The following is a 17821-nucleotide window of genomic DNA, read 5'->3' as shown; positions in this document are numbered from 1 at the left end:
GACCTGGAAAACCAATAAAAATGGGAGGGTAAGAGAGTCAACCAATCGACAAAAGTCTCTTGAAAGGCAACACAGAAATTCCAATCGGTTTCTCATCCGATAGGATTCATTTGTCCCCTTTATTAAACGCATAACCAGACAAAACAGAGTAAGAGTGTCCTGCAGTACTCAACTATTTCAAAAATATGTGCCCCAAACGGATCATGCTAAACACATGCTGAAAAACTGGAGGCAGCCAAGCCCAACCCTTAGCCTTTAGGCACTTTGTAAAACCCTGCACCCCAACTTCCAAAACCACAAACACCGGATGTGAGGTCCGAAGAAACTGAGAGGAAAAGGTTTCCACATATGACAGTGTAACAAAGGCCTAAACTCACAGCTTCTTTCAGGATAACACGCTCTCGCGGTTGCATTCAGAACACTGGTCTTCCTATACACCTAGAACCGGAAGTTGACAAACAGAAGCCCTTTCCCGGGAAAGCAGATGGGACACTGCCCCAGCCTCGGAGAACCAGAGTCGCGCTCCGCGACGTGCGCATGCGCACGCACGTACGCCGGCGACTGCGCACTCCTCCTACCTTCCGCTGGGGACGCCTCCTCGCTACTGCCAGTGCCGCGAGCCGCGTCGGCGGCAGCACTGATTGGCCAGTGGGCTCCAGGTTGGGGCGGGGTTTGGGTGATTGGCAGCCACGCACCGGGACTCGCAAAGTGGGGCCCGAGTGGCACAGGCAGGCGCCGGCGGCCGCGCGTTACCGGTAAGTGGGGCTGCTAACTCGGGAGAGCGGTTGAGCGTGGGGCACCAGAGGAGCCGTCGCGCCTGAAGGCGATGGGAAGTCCTGGCCGCAGGGCGGCGGAGAGCTGAAAGCGCGGTTCCCGAGTGCACGGCGGCCGGCCGCCTGGGTGTCTGCCCGCGCCTCAAGGGAGGCGGAGACGCTCTCGGGCGGCCCGGGCGGCCGTGGCCTGGTGCGCCTGGAGCTTGGCCGAGGGCCGAGGGAAGTGGTTCGATCTCCCCTCACGGGTGGGACTCGACGCGCCCTCGCCCATCCGCCCCTGGTCTCCCGGCGCCCCCTGCCCCAAGTCCTTTCGGAGTCCCCAGGCCTCGCGCCGGCCACCAGGCGGCGGCCTTAACCTGCCGCCCTTGGCCGTGGTTGTGTGGGTGTTGCTGGTCCCCGGGCTGGCGAGCGGGCACCGCGGGGGCTGCGGCCGGATTCCGGGCGGGGAAGCACGCCCGCTGGCCGGCCTGGGAGGTCTAACCGGCCCCGGCGCGCCTCTATCGCTGCTTCAAGTTCCGTCTCCCACCTAACCCAAGTATGTTTTTCTAGCCGTGATTTGCATTATGCCTGTAAGAGAACTTGACTTTTATACATTAGGGGAAAAAACCAACAGGTTTCAAAACTTTCGGAAGTAGAAAGAGTTGGATGATGAATTCGTTGTGCCCATCACCTCCCCCAAACCAAACCCACTCACTGTCCCTGAGTCCATTCCGACCCATCACCCAATCTCACCAGCCAGCAAGACGTGGCCGGCCTGCCGCCTCCCCAGGCTTGAGGTAAATTGTAGACGCATTATTTCGTTGCTTACACACATTTCGATGTCTTTTTGGAGACCCACCTAGCCACGGCCATCTGTCAAGTCGGTTCTGACTCAGCACTGTAAATAAGGGCAGAACTGCTTTCTTCTGTGGAGCTGGTGAGTTCCAGCCACTGCCCACCGACCTGATGTTTGGCAGTGAGACCTCTGATCACTATGCCACCAGAGTTCCTTTTGAGAGTTTTAATTATGGAGTTTTTACTCATGAGATACTGAAATTACTACCTATTAAAAAGGGTCATAAACTTATTGGCCTATTGCGGCCTTTTCAGAGAAAGATCACTCTGCACAACCCCCCTGACAGCTAAAAACTTTTGTACTACAGCTCAGGTGTCTGCTCTTGTAGCTCCCCTGGGTGTTTAGCTCCCCAGGGGATGGGAGAGGGGGGAGGAAATGGGCAGTATCGCCCACTTTGGGTAACACTGGCCTATTGGGTTGCCAGTATTTAATTTTAAAACAACCATGTAAAGCAGATGCTATCCCATTTAAAATTAATTTATTGACATCATATACTTCAATAGTTCAGTCATATTAAAAAGAGTTCTACAGTCATCACCACAATCGGTTCTAGACCATTTTCTTCTTTGTTCTCATAGTTATCAGCTCCCATCTCCCTCCAGCCTTCCTGTTAAGCCATTACTGTCTCTGTAGTTTTACCTATCCCGGATTTGGAGTACTGGAAACACAGGAAAAAACAGCAATAAATAAATCGATAAATAAACCAGAGAAAAACCTCAATTGAAAAGCAGGAAATATTAAAAATGAGGACAAATTCAAAATGGGTCAAACAGGAGATCAAATGCTAAGATACAACATTTTAACCGAACTTTACAATGCTCTTTGCCTGATAGCAAGGCCATTGGTATACCTTGACGATGGTCCGATGGGATACTCCAGAGGCTTTTTTAAAAGATCATTTTATTGGGGGCTCATACAACTCTTATCACAATCCGTACATACATCCATTGTGCCGAGCACTTTTGAACATTTGTTGCCGTCATCATCCTTAAAACATTTGCTTTCTACTTGAGCCCTTGATAACAGCTCCTCATTTTCCCCCTCCCTCCCCGCTCCCCCCAGAGTAATTTTTTTTCTGAAAAGGCCGCAATAGGCCAATAAGTTGTGACTTGATAAATTTATTAATTATTATTTTTTTGTCATACCTTACACTGTCCAACGTCTCCCTTCACCCACTTTTCTGTTGCCTCTCCCCCAGGGAGGAGGTTATATGTAGATCCTTATAATTGGTGCCCTCTTTCTACCCCACCTTCCCACTACCCTCCCAGTATCGCCACTCACACCACTGGTCCTGAAGGGATCATCTGTCCTGGATTCCCTGTGTTTGCAGTTCCTATCTGTACCAGTGTACATCCTCTGGTCTAGCCAGACTTGCAAGGTAGAATTGGGATCATGATAGTGGCAGTGGGGAGAGGAAGCATTTAAGAACTATAAGGGGAAAAAAAGGAAAAAATTGGAAGTTGTATGTTTCATCGTTGCTACACTGCACCCGGACTTGCTTGACTCCTCCCCGCAACCCTTCTGTAAGGGGGTGTCCAGTTGCCTACAGATGGGCTTTGGGTCCCCACTCTGCACTCCCCCTCATTTACAATGATAATGATTTTCTTTTCTTTTATATCTCTCGACACCTCGTGATCACACAGGCTGGTGGGTTTCTTCAATGTGGGCTTTGTTACTTCTGAGCTAGATGGCCGCTAGTTTACCTTTAAGCCTTTAAGACCCCAGGTGCTTTTGGTAGTCTGGCACCATCAGCTTTGTTCACCACATTTGCTTATGTACATGTTTGTCTTCAGTGATCGTATCGGCAAGGTGGGCACCCACTGATATGATTTTTTGTTCTTCATGACTGATACCTGGTCCCTTCTATACCTCATGGTCACACAGAATGGTGTGCTTTTTCCATATGGACTCTGTTGCTTCTGAGCTAGATGGCTGTTTACTTGCTAGCCTTTAAGACCCCAGATGCTTTATCTTTTGATAGCTGGGCACTACCAGGTTTCTTCACCACATTTGCTTATGCACACATTTGTCTTCAGCGATTGTGTTGGGAAGGTGTGCATCCCGGAATGCCAATTTAATAGCACAAAGTGTTCTTGTATTGATTAAGTACTTGAGTGGAGGTTCAATGTCCATCTGCTGCCTTAATACCAGACCTATAAATATATGCACGTAGAGCTATTTCCCCACCATCCTATATAAATATATTTACATATGCACATTCCTGTATTTAGAGCTGTATAAATGCCCTTTCCCTCCTAGTTCTTTTCTCTATTTCCTTTTACTTTCCTCATGTCCCACTATCATGCTCAGCCTTCATTTGGGTTTCAGTGATTTCTCTCGGTTAGGTTGCCCTTGCTGAATCCCTACCAGGCATCTCACGCTCTCCTTGCCACTAATTTTGGATCCCTCGTTGTTTCCTTATCCCTGGGTTGGTCAACACCACCTCCTTTCCCCCACTTCCCCCTCTCCCATGTCCCCCCAGAACCATTCGGTCCCGTAGTTTTCTCCTCCAGACTGTTCATCCAGCCTATCTTATCTAGATAGATATGCACCAAAAAACAAGGTGGAGCAAGACAAAGAGACAAAAGGGAACACAAGGATGGCAACAACAAAGAAAACCAATGACCCAGAAAAGAATAAATTAATTTTTTTAAAGAAAAACATTGTTTTAATTAAAAAAGGAAGAAAATATTCTTTAAAGCAGCCAAGAGTCGTTATAATAAAGAAGCTGCAGAGCAGCTGAGATTAAAGCAGAAAGCCAAAGAGTTACCGCAGTTGGAGCTCGCACAGATACAGCACAGAGATGCCAGCCTCACGGCTCTCGCAGCTCTTGGACCAAGGAAAAAGAGACCATTTGAAGCTGGAAATGAGGGTCTCAAAGACAACATTACTGCTTCTGGGACACCCAGCATGACAGCCACCAAACAGTTGCTTCGTCCAAGAATCACGAGAGTTTGCCTCAGGGACTTGATATTCTGCATGGAGCAGGAGAGGGAGCTGAAGTACTCACAGACTCTGTACATGGCCCTTCTGAAGTGACACTCCCACTCTCCGGGCAGAGCCTCCATGGCGTTTACTGCCAAAGACGTGAAAAAGAGCACTGTTGCACTCTGGTGAAATGCCCAATGGGCATGGGGGGAGGGGGTAAGAATAATCGCCACTATAGGAGGCCATTGTTTACAGTTTCAGATTTACTAATTTTATGCCATTACCCCAGGGGTTCCTGATGACCAGGATTCAGCTTTGCCTTGTCAAAATCTACCATGTCCTGTCTGCTCCGACCTGCTTCATTTGCTGTGAGGTTTCTAATTCCAAGTTTCATTGGGGAAAGAAAGAAGAGTCACAGCTTCCTAAGAAAAGTGTATTTAAATCCCTATACTCACTCTGTCTCCTGGGCCAGGTCAGGGGTCTGGCTTGGGAACAAAGTCGCTTAGGTAACTGGCAGTCGCTTCAAGGTGTAGGTAGTGAGTTACCAAGCCAGGCCCAAGATGGTGTCAGAATGGAGACAAGTGGAGATCATTTGTGCCTGAGGTTGCTGTTCTCTGGTTCATCTCACCATGGTACCAAGTGAGGGGACATCCTTGTCAGGGGAGCCTTAAAATTGAAGCTGCTGAAACAACATGATGAGAAACAGAAATGGTGGGAGAATGGGAAGGAAGTGTGGGGGCATTAAGTTCAAAGTGATGCAGGGAAATGAAAACAGATATAACACAATCTGCTGTGTATACCCAGGAGCGGCCTGGGAGGAGTGGGAATGACAAAGCAACCTCTCTCTCTTTCTCTCTCTGTGCTATTATTGAAGAAATGGGAAAAATACAAAGGAGAATGGATCAAACCCTTTTCAAATACTATTTTTTAAAAGGAAGAAATTATATTTTATTTATTTGTATTTAAATTCTAAGAAGGATAAGGTTTTATAAGTTACCTTTTGTTCTTCCTTTTCTCATAAAATTTTACTCTATGTTTAAAACATCTCAGTGCATTAAAAGTGACCAACTTGATTAGAAATCTTTGGAATTAGGATTCCATTTTTGAGTCTATACTTAAAAGTGAAATGTCAGCGTTTCACCTTGGGGGACCATGGAAAGATAGATCTATTGTAAGAACGTGTTCTATATTCATCTAAAGAGGAAGCTGCTATTGGCAAACCCTCATCTTTCTTTTAAAAAAAAATCCCACTTGAATGAAAAAGAATAGCTGTAGGTAGAATATAAACATGCAGGGTAAGTAAATCCTCTAACAAGTTTTAAAAATGGGCAAGCTATGCTTGTTAGACATATATTCAGAGTGGCGTACAAAGCCTGACGTATATATTGTGCTTTACTCTCTCCTCCCCAGTGGGACTGTTAAGGCTATATTCTATATTACTCTTAAGTTCTGCATCAGCCTAAAGTTTTGTTTTAGCAAGTTGTTATATACAATACTGTAAATTATGTGTGAAGCATATTTTGAAAAGAGATTATATACTTTGTTGGGTTTTATATATTTAAATGCTTACCTTTATTTTTTTGTAAACAGCATATCCTCAGATTTGTGTATAATCTTATTGATGAGATGTTTACAATTATTTCAAATACTTCATTAAAATAATTATTTTATTATAAGAAAAATTGTTTTAATTTAAAAAAGGAAGAAACACCTGTAAATAGATCAAGGTCTGATTTTTGACCTCTAGGCATGTTCTCCAGTCAAATCCGATGGGGTACCACGCTCTGGCCCCAAAGTCTATCCTTTGTACTCCCTCGGGAGCCCTCTGCAGAGGCTTAATCTGTAAGGACCCTGCGGATGGATTTTGGGCTTTTACTGTCGTCCAGAGCCTTCTGCAAACCGGGGGTTCACAATTTAAGCTTTGTTACCATTCTCTCCTTCAGATTTGGATTTTCTTAATTATAATCCTGGATCACATAGGCCAGTGAGTTCTTCCCTCTTGATACCTCACTTAGATGGCTGCTTATTTGCAGACAAGCTTTTAAGACCCCAGACACTATACTTTCTGATAGCCTGCTACCATCTGCTTCCCTCCACCTCCTCCCCGCATTTGTTGTAGTACCTTTATCTTCAGTGGTTTCTTCATGAGGGTGAACATTGAGCAGGACCATGTCATGAGACCTAATTGTTCTTAGATTGGGGCTAGAATTAAGTGTGAGCCCCAAATCCATTCATATATCTATGGTTAATATATGTCCTTGGCTTATCTTAATGGCTTACTTATCATTTTATGATAGAGAACATTATCAGTCATCCCCCTGGGCCATAAGGTTGATAATGTCATTAATTTACCCAATAGTATGTAATTTAGCATACTGTTGAGAAAGGAAATTATACAAGTATAGACTGGCTTCCAACAGAATTACATGAATTGTTAAATTGTTGTTTACACTAACAATGGGAGTTGGTGATAAGGCAGAATTCCCAGGAGTATTCACAAAGGCAGAATTGTGCCTGTCACATTAATACATGTCATAGTAAAGAAGGAGGGCATTAAAATAGTAAATGTATGGTGGCCCTTAGCCTCCTTTTGTTGTATCCCCATTTTTTAAGTGAAGTAAAAGAGGTTTAAGCAATTACCCACAACGACACTGAGTTTGAGTGTATGGAACTGCAGGGACAGTTGCTGTTGAGCTGGAAACCTGTAACGGGGTAGAGGGGATACTCAGGACAGAACAAAACCATTTTCACAGGTGTTTATGGGTCTGGGTGTTACTTGCTGTCGAATTAAGGGGGTCCCATGTATAACAGAACAAAATGTTGCCTGGTCCACTCCATCCCAGTGAGCTTTAGTACATTTGAATCCCTTGTTGGTGCCACTGTGTCTCTCTCAGGGAAGGTTTCCCTCGCCTTCAGTGACCCTCCACTTCCCCAAACATGATGTCCTCTAGCCGAATTTAAAAGTTTTGAGCATCGTATGTAAATATAGTTCAGCAAGCAAAGTGCTTAATTTAAAAAATCAGATTCAAGGGTTTTTTTAGAAGCTCATGGAAATATGCCATTATTGTTGAACTCTGTTTTTCCATGAACCTTTTGAAATCCCTGCTATAGCCACTTAAAGGGGCAAGGTTAAGTTTTGGGGGTTGCTATGGCTTTTCTTTACGGTCTATGCCCAGCAGAGGGATTGCTGTTGGTATGGAAAGTATCCCCATTTGTTCGAGGTCAGTCACATTGCTTTCCACAGTGATTGCACATTTTTGTAGTCCTACTAGCAGTGGCCGAGGGTTCAATCTCTGCAAGCTCGCCAGCATCTATTATTTCTTTCTTTGCTGTCCCTTGCTGGCAAGGTGGTGGAGTGGTTATGCATTGGGTTGCTAACTGTAAGGTCGGAAGCTCAAAACCACCAGCTGCTTCACAGGAAAAAGATGGGACTTTGTATTCCCATATAGACTTAACATCTTAGAACCACCCCCACCCCCGGGCAGTTCTGTCCTGTCCTACAGGGTCATTGTGAGTTGCAATTGACTTGATGGCAGTGGGTTTGGGTGGGTAGACAAGTAAAGGTAGCCAGTGTTGAATTGTTAAACCGCAAGATCGGTGGTTCAAAGTCTCCATCTGTTCAGCATGAGATAGATGAGGCTGGGAACTGTTCTACTCCATCCTGCTATGAATTGCAATCCACTCCATGGCACTGAGTTTTATTTTGTGTTTTTGGTAAACGAGAAAAGGAGCCCAGATGGTGCAGTGATTGATTTGAACCACTCAGCCATTTTGAGGGAAAAGATCTGATAGTCTATGTCCTTAAAGAGCTCTGCTTTGAAAATCCTAAGGGTCAAGTGTACTCTGGTTTGTAAGGTTGCTTTGAGTCAGAATCCCCTTGACAGTCATGGGAAGGAACCCTGGCAGTGCAGTGGTTAAGCCCATGGCAGCTGGTTGCTAACCAGAACGTCAGCAGTTAAAACTCGGCTGCTTCCCAAAAGATCAGACACTTTTTCCTTAAACATTCACAGCCTGGGAAATTTTGTGTGGTAATTCAGTTCTGCTTGGTCTGTGAGGTGGAATTCACTCTAGTAGTGGATTTGGTATTGTTCAGAATTCCAGAAGTAAGGTTCGTCCCTCTGGTGAAAGGATTGCCTTGCCAAGTGTGTTAGGCTGGGGTCTATAGAACAAACCCAGCGATGCTTGCATGTGTATGGAAAGAGATAGCAAGAAATGACGCACAGCTGTGGAGGTGGGTAAGTCCAGTCCGGTGCAAGTCCTAGAGATGTAAGTTGAAGGCTTCTCCTGACTTCTGTAGCTTCAGGGACTGGTGACTAGGAAGCAGGAAGGCCACAGACTGGTGGGTGCCAAGTTGAATGAATCCAAGATGGGCAGTGCACTGACCGCTCCTGGGATCCGCAGGCAAAATAATCAGACGCAGCATCCAAGTCTAGGAGTAGGCGTGAGCTAACGTCACACCCTGGTCAATTTCTATTAAGAGCAGGCCGTACCCTGAATGAAATCTCCCTCAATTGTAAGAAATGCAAGACTGAATTAAGAATGCCTCTTCTGTTCACAACTGCTTGGCTACTTGAAGTTGACCGCACTATTTTAGATCATGTCATGGGTGAATCCTGGCCCACACGGTGATGTAAAACAGGAAATCTTAAGTGGTTTGAATTTAATGTGTAAAGAGAAGGGAGATGCCGGACAGTGTAAGACATGACAAAATAAAAATAATTTATAAATTATGAAGGGTTCACGGGTGAGGGGGGAATGAGGAGGAATGGGAAAAATGAGCTGATACCAAGGGCTCAAGTAGAAAGCAAATATTTTGAGAATGATGAGGGCAACAAATGTGCTTGACACAATGGATGGATGTATATATGGATTGTGATAAGAGCCCCCAATAAAATTTTATATATATATATATATATATATATATATGAAATTACAGGACCAAAACCCTCTCACAGAAAACATTTTCAATAATGTTTTGATAGTGTGGAGCGATTGGAGGCAAGTCTGTCTAATCACCTGAGGTGTGAAAGGATTCCTGTAGTGACTTGAGTAAAAAGGATTACCTATGGGTAGCTGGTCAATAGACAGGGCATGGTAGATTCAAGTGCAGGTCATAGATTTCAATCACCATGCCTGGGTTCCTTAACCACCACTTCCTTTGCCTCCCCCTCTCCCTCCCCTTCTCTCATATCCCTCCCCCCAACCGTCTGTCCGTTGTTTTCTCCTCCAGATTGTTCATTCAGCCTATCTTATTTAGACAGACCTGCAGAGATAATAACATGCACAAAAACAAGATAGGAAAACAAAGAAAAAGAAAAACAACAACAAAAAAGAAAAGCCTGTAGTTAGTTCAAGGACTGTTTGTTGGCCTTTAGGAGTGTTTTCCAGTCCAGTCTGATGGGGTGCCAAGCCCTGGCCCCAAAGTCTATTTTTGGTATTCCCTGGGGACTTCGTTGCTCTGTTCCCCTTGCTGTTCTGTTGCACACCTTTAGTGTTTTGCCTCGGTGTGGTGCAGTCAGATCGGGTGCAATTCCCACACTGTGTCTCCAGTGTTACATCTTGGAGCACCGGGTTGAAGTCTTGTCCCGCTTTCCCTGTGAAGATATAAATAATACCCTCCCCTTGGGGGGTTAGTGCCCTGTTCCCTCACTACTCATTTTTCTTTTTTTCCCCTTCTTTCCCTTCCTTTTTAGTTGGCTACAATATGTATCCCTGGATTTGGTCTGACCCCTGCCATACTACCTACCTGGTCCTCACCCCAGGAATGTTTGTATACAGGAGCTTTTTCCCTATGCCCCTTTTGCATTTTTGTTTTAAGCTTAAACCTCAGGAGACTCATGTAGTACTTGTCCCTTTGTGCTTGGCTTACTTCACTTAGCATAATTTCCTCCAGCTCTTCCCATGTAGTGATGTGCTTCATATGTTCATCATTGCTTTTTAGGGATGCGTAGTACTCGATTGAATGTATCTACCACAGCTTTTTAATCCACTCATCAGTTAATGGAAATTTGGGTTGTTTCCAACTCCTTGCAATTGTGAACTGTGCTGCGATGAACATTGGAGCACAGATGTGTGGCCATGGTTTGTTTCTTGCCTCTTCTGGGTACATGCCCAGTAGGGGATTGCTGGGTCATATGGTAAATCTCACCATTATCGATTTCCATAGTGGCTGTACATACCTACAGGTTCACCAGCAGTAGATGATTGTTCCTGTCTCCCCACAGCCCCTCCAACACTTGTTGCTTTCTGATTTTTTTGAGGGTGTTGGGTGGCATCTCGTTGTTGTTTTAATTTGCATTTCTTTTTTGGCTAAAGATCTGGAACATTTTCTCATTTTTATTGGCCATTCGGATTCTGTCCTTGATAGTGGGAAGGAGCTGGGCAGCGGGGGGGAGCATTCAGGAACTAGAGAAAAGTTGTATGCTTCATCATTGCTATATCGCACCCTGACTGGCTCATCTCCCCCGAGAGGGATAAATTTCTATAAGTGAAATTGTTGTGTCAAAGACTATGCAGCAGAGAGGTGATATATACCAATGTTGGTAATATGTGACAATTTAAAAGAAGTGTGAACCGTTTCAGTTAACATTTATTACTAGTGAGATTGTTAAAATAGCTCTTCCCCACCCCCAAAAAATTTCTTTTTGCATTTCCATGGGTAAAATGTCTATTTTGGTCCACTACCTGTTTTTCTGCTGGACTTGTCATCTTTTACTTCTTGATTTACAAAATTATATTTATATTAGGAAAGCAGTCATTTGTTATGGTTGCACATAGCTTTCTTACTTACTTCTGTATTCTTCCCTTGTGACATGCTGTGTATTAGCTGGTGACACCCCTGCACAAGGCTTGGAGATGAGCACTTGCCACTCTGAAGCACTGCATCCTTCATTGAAGTTGTTGTTAGTAGATACTCAGTCTGCAGGTTTTAATTACATATACACTCGTGAATTTCTATGCAGTTTTTGAGGTAAAATTAGGAGTGTCAGCTGATATTCAGGTCAGCTAATACTCGAATATATATGTTACTAAATAAATTGCATGATCATGTATAAAAACTAGTTTACATAGAATTTATACTAACTATATCAATGAGTAAAGTGGTTGTGGATTATATGCTAAAAGACAGAGAACAAATAGTAAAGTTAAATCTCATGATTGAATAAAACATAATTTGTAATGCATTTTAATGTATTAATAGAAAGCACTGTAACTATGACTTTTTTCCTCTAAATAGTTTATTAGTGACTTTTGAAAATATTTTTATATGTTATTAAGTACCAATTACATATACCAAATGCACATTTGCTTAGGTAAGTTTTCCGGATAAATTGTTAGGTGTAACAGAATCAACCCATTGGCTAAAACCCTGGATGCACACATCATCGTGTGGGTGACTCAGATTCAGCATCAGGCAGCCTTTCATCCTGTTGTCCAGCGGGTTGCTCTGAGGGGGTGCTGGCGACTAACCACAGCAAAATAAAGAGCCAAGTAGTTGAAACTATAGTAGGAAAAATAATTCAAAGCAACATACTAATTCTAGTACTTCTTGGATCAAGGCCAATTTTACTGAATTTTCTGTGCTGTGGACTAGCAGGCAAAAGAACAAATCTGTCTTCTGAGAAGTACAGCTAGATGGCTCTTAGAAGTAGGATGGTGAGGTTTTGTCTTACTTTGGGCATGCTGTTAGGTGGGACATTCTCCTGAGAGCAGGGTGCCACCAAGCTTGGTGCTACCTGACAGTAGAAGATCAGCAAAAAAGAGGAGGACCCGCCTCAACAAGCTGCATTGCTGTACTGGCTACAGTGAACTCAAACAAAAATGATTGGGAGGATGGTGCAGGCCAGGGCCGTGTTTCATTTTGATATACACAACATCATTATGTGTTGGAACACAGCCGGTAGGGTTGCCCCAAAGTTTATTTATATCCAATATTTGTTTTTTTATTTTATGTGACCTAAAGTTTGAATTTGTGTATCGATTTCAAGTTAATTCATTCTAAAACTTTTAATAACCTTTAAAATTTGCCTTAGTGTATCTTACTAGAAAAATACAAAAACGTAGAAGTCCAAGAAGACCCCTACCTTCAAGACACAGATCAAGTCACATATCAGTTTTGGGATCATTTATTTCACCACTGTTTTTGAGAAGACAGAATCACTTGCACATGTTAATTTGCAGCAATTTGTCATGAGAACACTTTCATGTATACTTCTTTCTAATAGCCACACACTTACCATAGGTATACCAAATTTATTTTAACTGTTTTCCTCTTGATGGACATTTAGGTTATCTCTGGATTTTTCTTTTTTACAAGTTATACATCAATAAATACCCTTATCATGAACAATAATATTACACAACTTACCAAAATTATCACTCTTAGGTGCTAGGAACTGTGGTTTTACTTTACTTTTTGACGGAAGTACTGTGTTTGTTTCTTGCTACTGATAATCAGGATCAGTTAAGATGCTTGGACAGTCATTTTAAAAGATCGCATTAAAATGTTTCCCATTTTAAATGAGGGGGAGTGCAGATTGGGGACCCAAGACCGATCTGTAGGCAATTGGATATCCCCTTACAGAAGGGCCTCAGGGAGGAGAGGAGCCAGTCAGGGTGCAGTGTAGCAACAATGAAACATACAACTTTCCTCTAGTTCTTTAGTGCTTCCTTCCCCGCCACTATCATGATCCCAATTCTACCTTACAAATCTGACTAGACCAGAGGATGTGCACTGGTACAGATAGGAACTGGAAACACAGGGAATCCAGGACAGATGATCCTTTCAGGACCAGTGGTGAGAGTGGCCATACAGAGGGTGGAAGGAGGGTGGGGGTAGAAAGCGGGAACCGATTAAAAGGATCTACGTATAACCTCCTCCCTGAGGGACAGACAACAGAAAAATGAGTGAAGAGAGGGAGACATCGGACAGTGTAAGATATGACAAAGTAATAATTTATAAATTATCAAGGGTTCATGAAGGAGGGGGGAATGGGAAGGGAGGGGGAAATGAGCTGATACCAAGGGCTCAAGTGCAGAGCAAATGTTTTGAGAATGGTGATGGTATCAGATGTACAAATGTGCTCGACACAATTAATGAATGTCTGAATTGTGATGAGGTGTACGATTCCCCAATAAAATGATTTTAAAAAATGTTTCCCAATTTATGTAATATATTTTCATGTGGCTATAGAAAAGAGCAAAGGAAATGTTTGTCATTCAAGGTAGGGTTCAGATGTCCTCAGATGGCAGACCATTAGAGCAACTGGTGATACAAGGCTAGCTCACCTTTTTATATCCCATGCAGAGCTAATGCCCTCTGAGAATGTCATAGCAGCTATCTTTCCAGGAGTAGTTTCATAGGCCTACTGCTTTAAAGGGCCTTTCATCCGTTTTAATTAGTTGGTGTCCATAGTTCTCTGTCTGACCAGGCTTTTCTGTTGAAAGATTTAGTTCAGTTCACGAAATCTCATTTGTGGGCAGGACAAAACAGGACATTTCTTATATGTCAGAAATTGGCACTGGCAATATGTATAGCTGGAACTATTAGTTGCTGTCGAGTCTGTTCCTATTCATGAGGACCCTCTCGTATAATTTGGTGGTGTTTGGATACTTTCAGTTATGGATTCTTGTTGGAATATCAATAGTGTAATAAAGCATTCTTATTTAAGTTTTTTTTGTTTACTTATAAAGACAATAAGCACATTAGGAGTTTAGAAGTTTCAAATAGGTTACACTTGTATAGAGCATATTAAAATATGTATACTATCTTGGTTAACAGTTCTTTAAAGGATAAAAATAATCCTTAAGCCTTGGGATATTATGCAGACTTTTAAGAGAACTTGCTACTTTATCGAGTCAAACTGTTTCATGTGTATTACTTACTGTGTTGTTGAGAACCTAACAACAGACCATACACCGATTCCAGAATTTCTACAATGTGCTACATAGTGACGTCCATAACTTTCTTCAAGTTGTGAGATGGGCAACTATCCTCATCCTCTTTTCTTTAAAAATTTTTTAATAGTTTTATTGGCATATGTTTCACATACCATACAATTCTTTAGTTTAACCATTATTAATAAGAGCTGTACAATCTTTTCCACAATCAAATTTAGGACATTTATTTCCCTCTTGTACCTTTCATCATCTCCCTGTCTCCCCCCAACCCCCTCTCCAGACCCCTCAAGAAACCACAAACGAGTCACTGTCTCTATAGCTCTACCCATTCTGGATTTCATACACAGGAAAACAGGTAACAAAATACAGAAAAACAAAACAAACAGACAAAAAACTGCTGTCTGATTGATAGCAAGGCTATTCATGCCTGTGGGCAGCGGGGGTTCACTGGAGGCTAAATCTGTGTGTGGACCTTCAAAGGGATTTTGGGGATCCCACAGTCACTCATAGCCTTAAAGCACTGATACGCTTGCTTCCTTCACATTTAGAGTCTTCATTCACGGACTTGGTTCACACGGGCTGGTGTGCTTCTGTGTGGGCCCAGACTGGCATCTCACTCAGGCAGCTGCTTGTTCGAAGACTAGACTTTAAGACCCTAGATCTTATTCTTTTTGGTAGCTGGACGTCATCTCATTTCACATATTTTGCTATCATACCCATATTTTCTTGAGGGCAAGTGTCAAGCAGGGCCATGCTAATGAGAACCAATTGTCAAAATAATAATTTATAAATTATCAAGGGTTCATGAAGGAGGTGGGAGCGGGGAGGGAGGGGATAAATGAGCTGATGCCAGGGGCTTAGGTGGAGAGCAAATGTTTTGAGAATGATGAGGGCAATGAATGTACAAATTTGCTTTACACATTCATGTATGTTGGATTATTATAAGAGATGTATGAGCCCCTAATAAAATGATTTAATTAAAAATTTAAAAAATTGTTCTGTGAATGAGGAGGAGTGCAGATTGGGGACCCAAGACCCATCTGTAGGCAATTGGACATCCCCTTACAGAAGGGTTGCAGGGAGGAGAGGAGCCAGTCAGGGTGCAGTGTAGCAATGATGAAACATACAACTTACCTCTAGTTCTTTAGTGCTTCCTCCCTAGCCACTATCATGATCCCAATTCTACCTTTCAAATCCAGCGCTAGACCCGAGGATGTGCACTGGTACAGATAGGAACTGGAAACACAGGGAATCCAGGACAGATGATCCCTTCAGGACCAGTGGTGAGAGTGGCGATACTGGGAAGGTGGAAGGAGGGTGAGGTTGAAAGGGGGAACCGATTATAAGAATCTACATAAAACCTCCTCCCTGGGGGATGGACAACAGAAAAGTGGGTGAAGGGAGACTTTGGACAGTGTAAGACATGACAAAATAATAATTTATTAATTATCAAGGGTTCATAAGGGAGGGGAAAAATGAGCTGATACCAAGGGCTCAAGCAGAAAGCAAATGTTTTGAGAACGATGATGGCAACAAATGTACAAATATACTTGACACAATGGATGTATGTATGGATTGTGATAAGAGTTGTATGAGCCCCCAATATAAAATGATTTTTAAAAAAAGAACCAGTTCCTCACCCATCATCTTATCTTCACTTCTCCCCTAAGGTTCCTGTCTAACCTTTCTAATGGTTGGTATCAGTTAAATCACATGTAGGTAACGCTAAAGAGCACAATGTGCAAGTCAGACTCATTAAACTACAGTGTGTTAGGGCAGGTTGACTAGAGAAGCAAATCCAAGGACACTTACATGTTTAAGCTAGAGGTTAATGTCAAGAAGTAATTGTGCATTAGGAAAACATCCCATCCCAACCCAGATCAAGCCCCTAAGTCCAATACTACTAGTCCATTAATCTCCACGCAGCCACAAGCAATGATGCAAAATGCAGAAAGATCACAGGCCATTGGGTGAAGTCTTGTGGATCCAATGGCAGTGGAAGCATCTCAGGGGTGATGCAGATCTCAGCCTGGCTCATCAGCAGGAAGGTGAAGGCGGGGGTGCGGGGAGGTTCCCAGAACCCTCATTATTAGGAAGTCATGCCCACCAGGGAGCACCATCAAGCTGTGACCTGAATGACAGGCTAGACTCCTCCCCTATACTTTCGAGTTGACACAAAATTATCTAATTACCATGCTACATTATTGTTTGATTTTAAGATTTCAGAGATTTTTAGTGTCTCCAAGGGATGGTTTTAGGCTTTCATCACCCCTCCTTGGTTCCAGAAAGTCTAGGATTCCATGAGACTGCCCGTTTTTCAATTGTGTTGTCTTTTAAGTGTTAGGAGTTCTTTATGTACTATCCTGGATATTGAACTTTTTAAAGGATAAAATAATAATATATAAAGATAAAAATACAAATAGTGAGTAAGAAAGAAAAGACCACCATCAATATTTTAAAAGCCAGGGAAGAAATTTTCATCATGAAACAAGCAATAAAAACTTGCTCCTAGAACAAATTCAGGTTGGGTCAAGAAGGGAGGTCAACTGACCAAGTATCAAGTTCAATCCAGCATAATCAAGTAATCAGGTTTATAATCTTCCCTATTTGATCAGAGAGCTGTTTGAGACCCTTGCCTGTGGCTAGAGGGGATCTGCCATTGACTTAATCTGACTCCCACTACTCTCCAAAGCCTTCTACAAATTGGGTGTTCGCAATTTAAGCTCTGATTAATTTCCCCCTTCTTCATATTTGGATTTTGTTATTGTCATCTTTGGATCATACAAGCTGGTGTGCTTCTATGTGGTCTTAGTGGACTCCTCACTTAGATGGTTGCTTGCTTGAATACAACCTACCCCCCCCACCCCCCCCCCCACTCGCACACACACACTATTCCTCTTGATAGTCGGGCACCGTTTACTTTCTTCACCACGCTTCGTTGTAGCGCCCTTATCTTCAGTGTTCATTTCATGAAGGTGAGTCTCAAGCAGGGCCATGTAATCAGAACTAACTGTTTTTGGATTGGAACTCGAGTTCAGTGGGAGCCCAGGATCCATCTGCTTGTCCCTGGGATATGCACGACTCAGGTTTACTTTGGCAGTAGGATTATAACAAAATCAAAATTGATAAGACCAACAATAGCAACACAACAACCAGCAAACAAAAGGAAGGAAAGCAAAATCCCAGAGAAGCACAAATGAGGTGAGACAATTGCACCGATAGTGTCTTGGTTTTTGCAGTGACGCAGCACTGCAGACGCTGTTGCTGTGAGGAGTCCGGGCCAGTGCAGTCCACCTTGCGCCTCGAGCCATGCACTGTTGCCCTGCAGAGCTTGCTCTCCTGTTCCGTCTAGCTCTGTTTACCCTAAGCATTGGCATGGGTGCCT

General features: G+C 43.2%; 1 protein-coding gene across 1 annotated transcript in view; it reads left to right on the top strand.

Moving 5' to 3' along the window:
* The first annotated feature begins 616 nt into the window (after window positions 1–616).
* The window catches only part of MTFR1 (mitochondrial fission regulator 1), a 48048-nt gene continuing 30843 nt past the window's right edge, over window positions 617–17821 (top strand). Inside the window, exon 1 of the mRNA XM_075549627.1 lies at window positions 617–755. The gene's annotated coding sequence lies outside the window, so the exon portion shown is untranslated. The remainder of the gene's footprint in view (window positions 756–17821) is intronic.

This window comes from Tenrec ecaudatus, chromosome 5 (assembly GCF_050624435.1).
Source record: "Tenrec ecaudatus isolate mTenEca1 chromosome 5, mTenEca1.hap1, whole genome shotgun sequence".
Classification (NCBI taxonomy): Eukaryota; Metazoa; Chordata; class Mammalia; order Afrosoricida; family Tenrecidae; genus Tenrec; species Tenrec ecaudatus.
The sequence above is the reverse complement of the archived record's forward strand: the minus strand, read 5'-3'. Positions and strand labels throughout refer to the sequence as shown.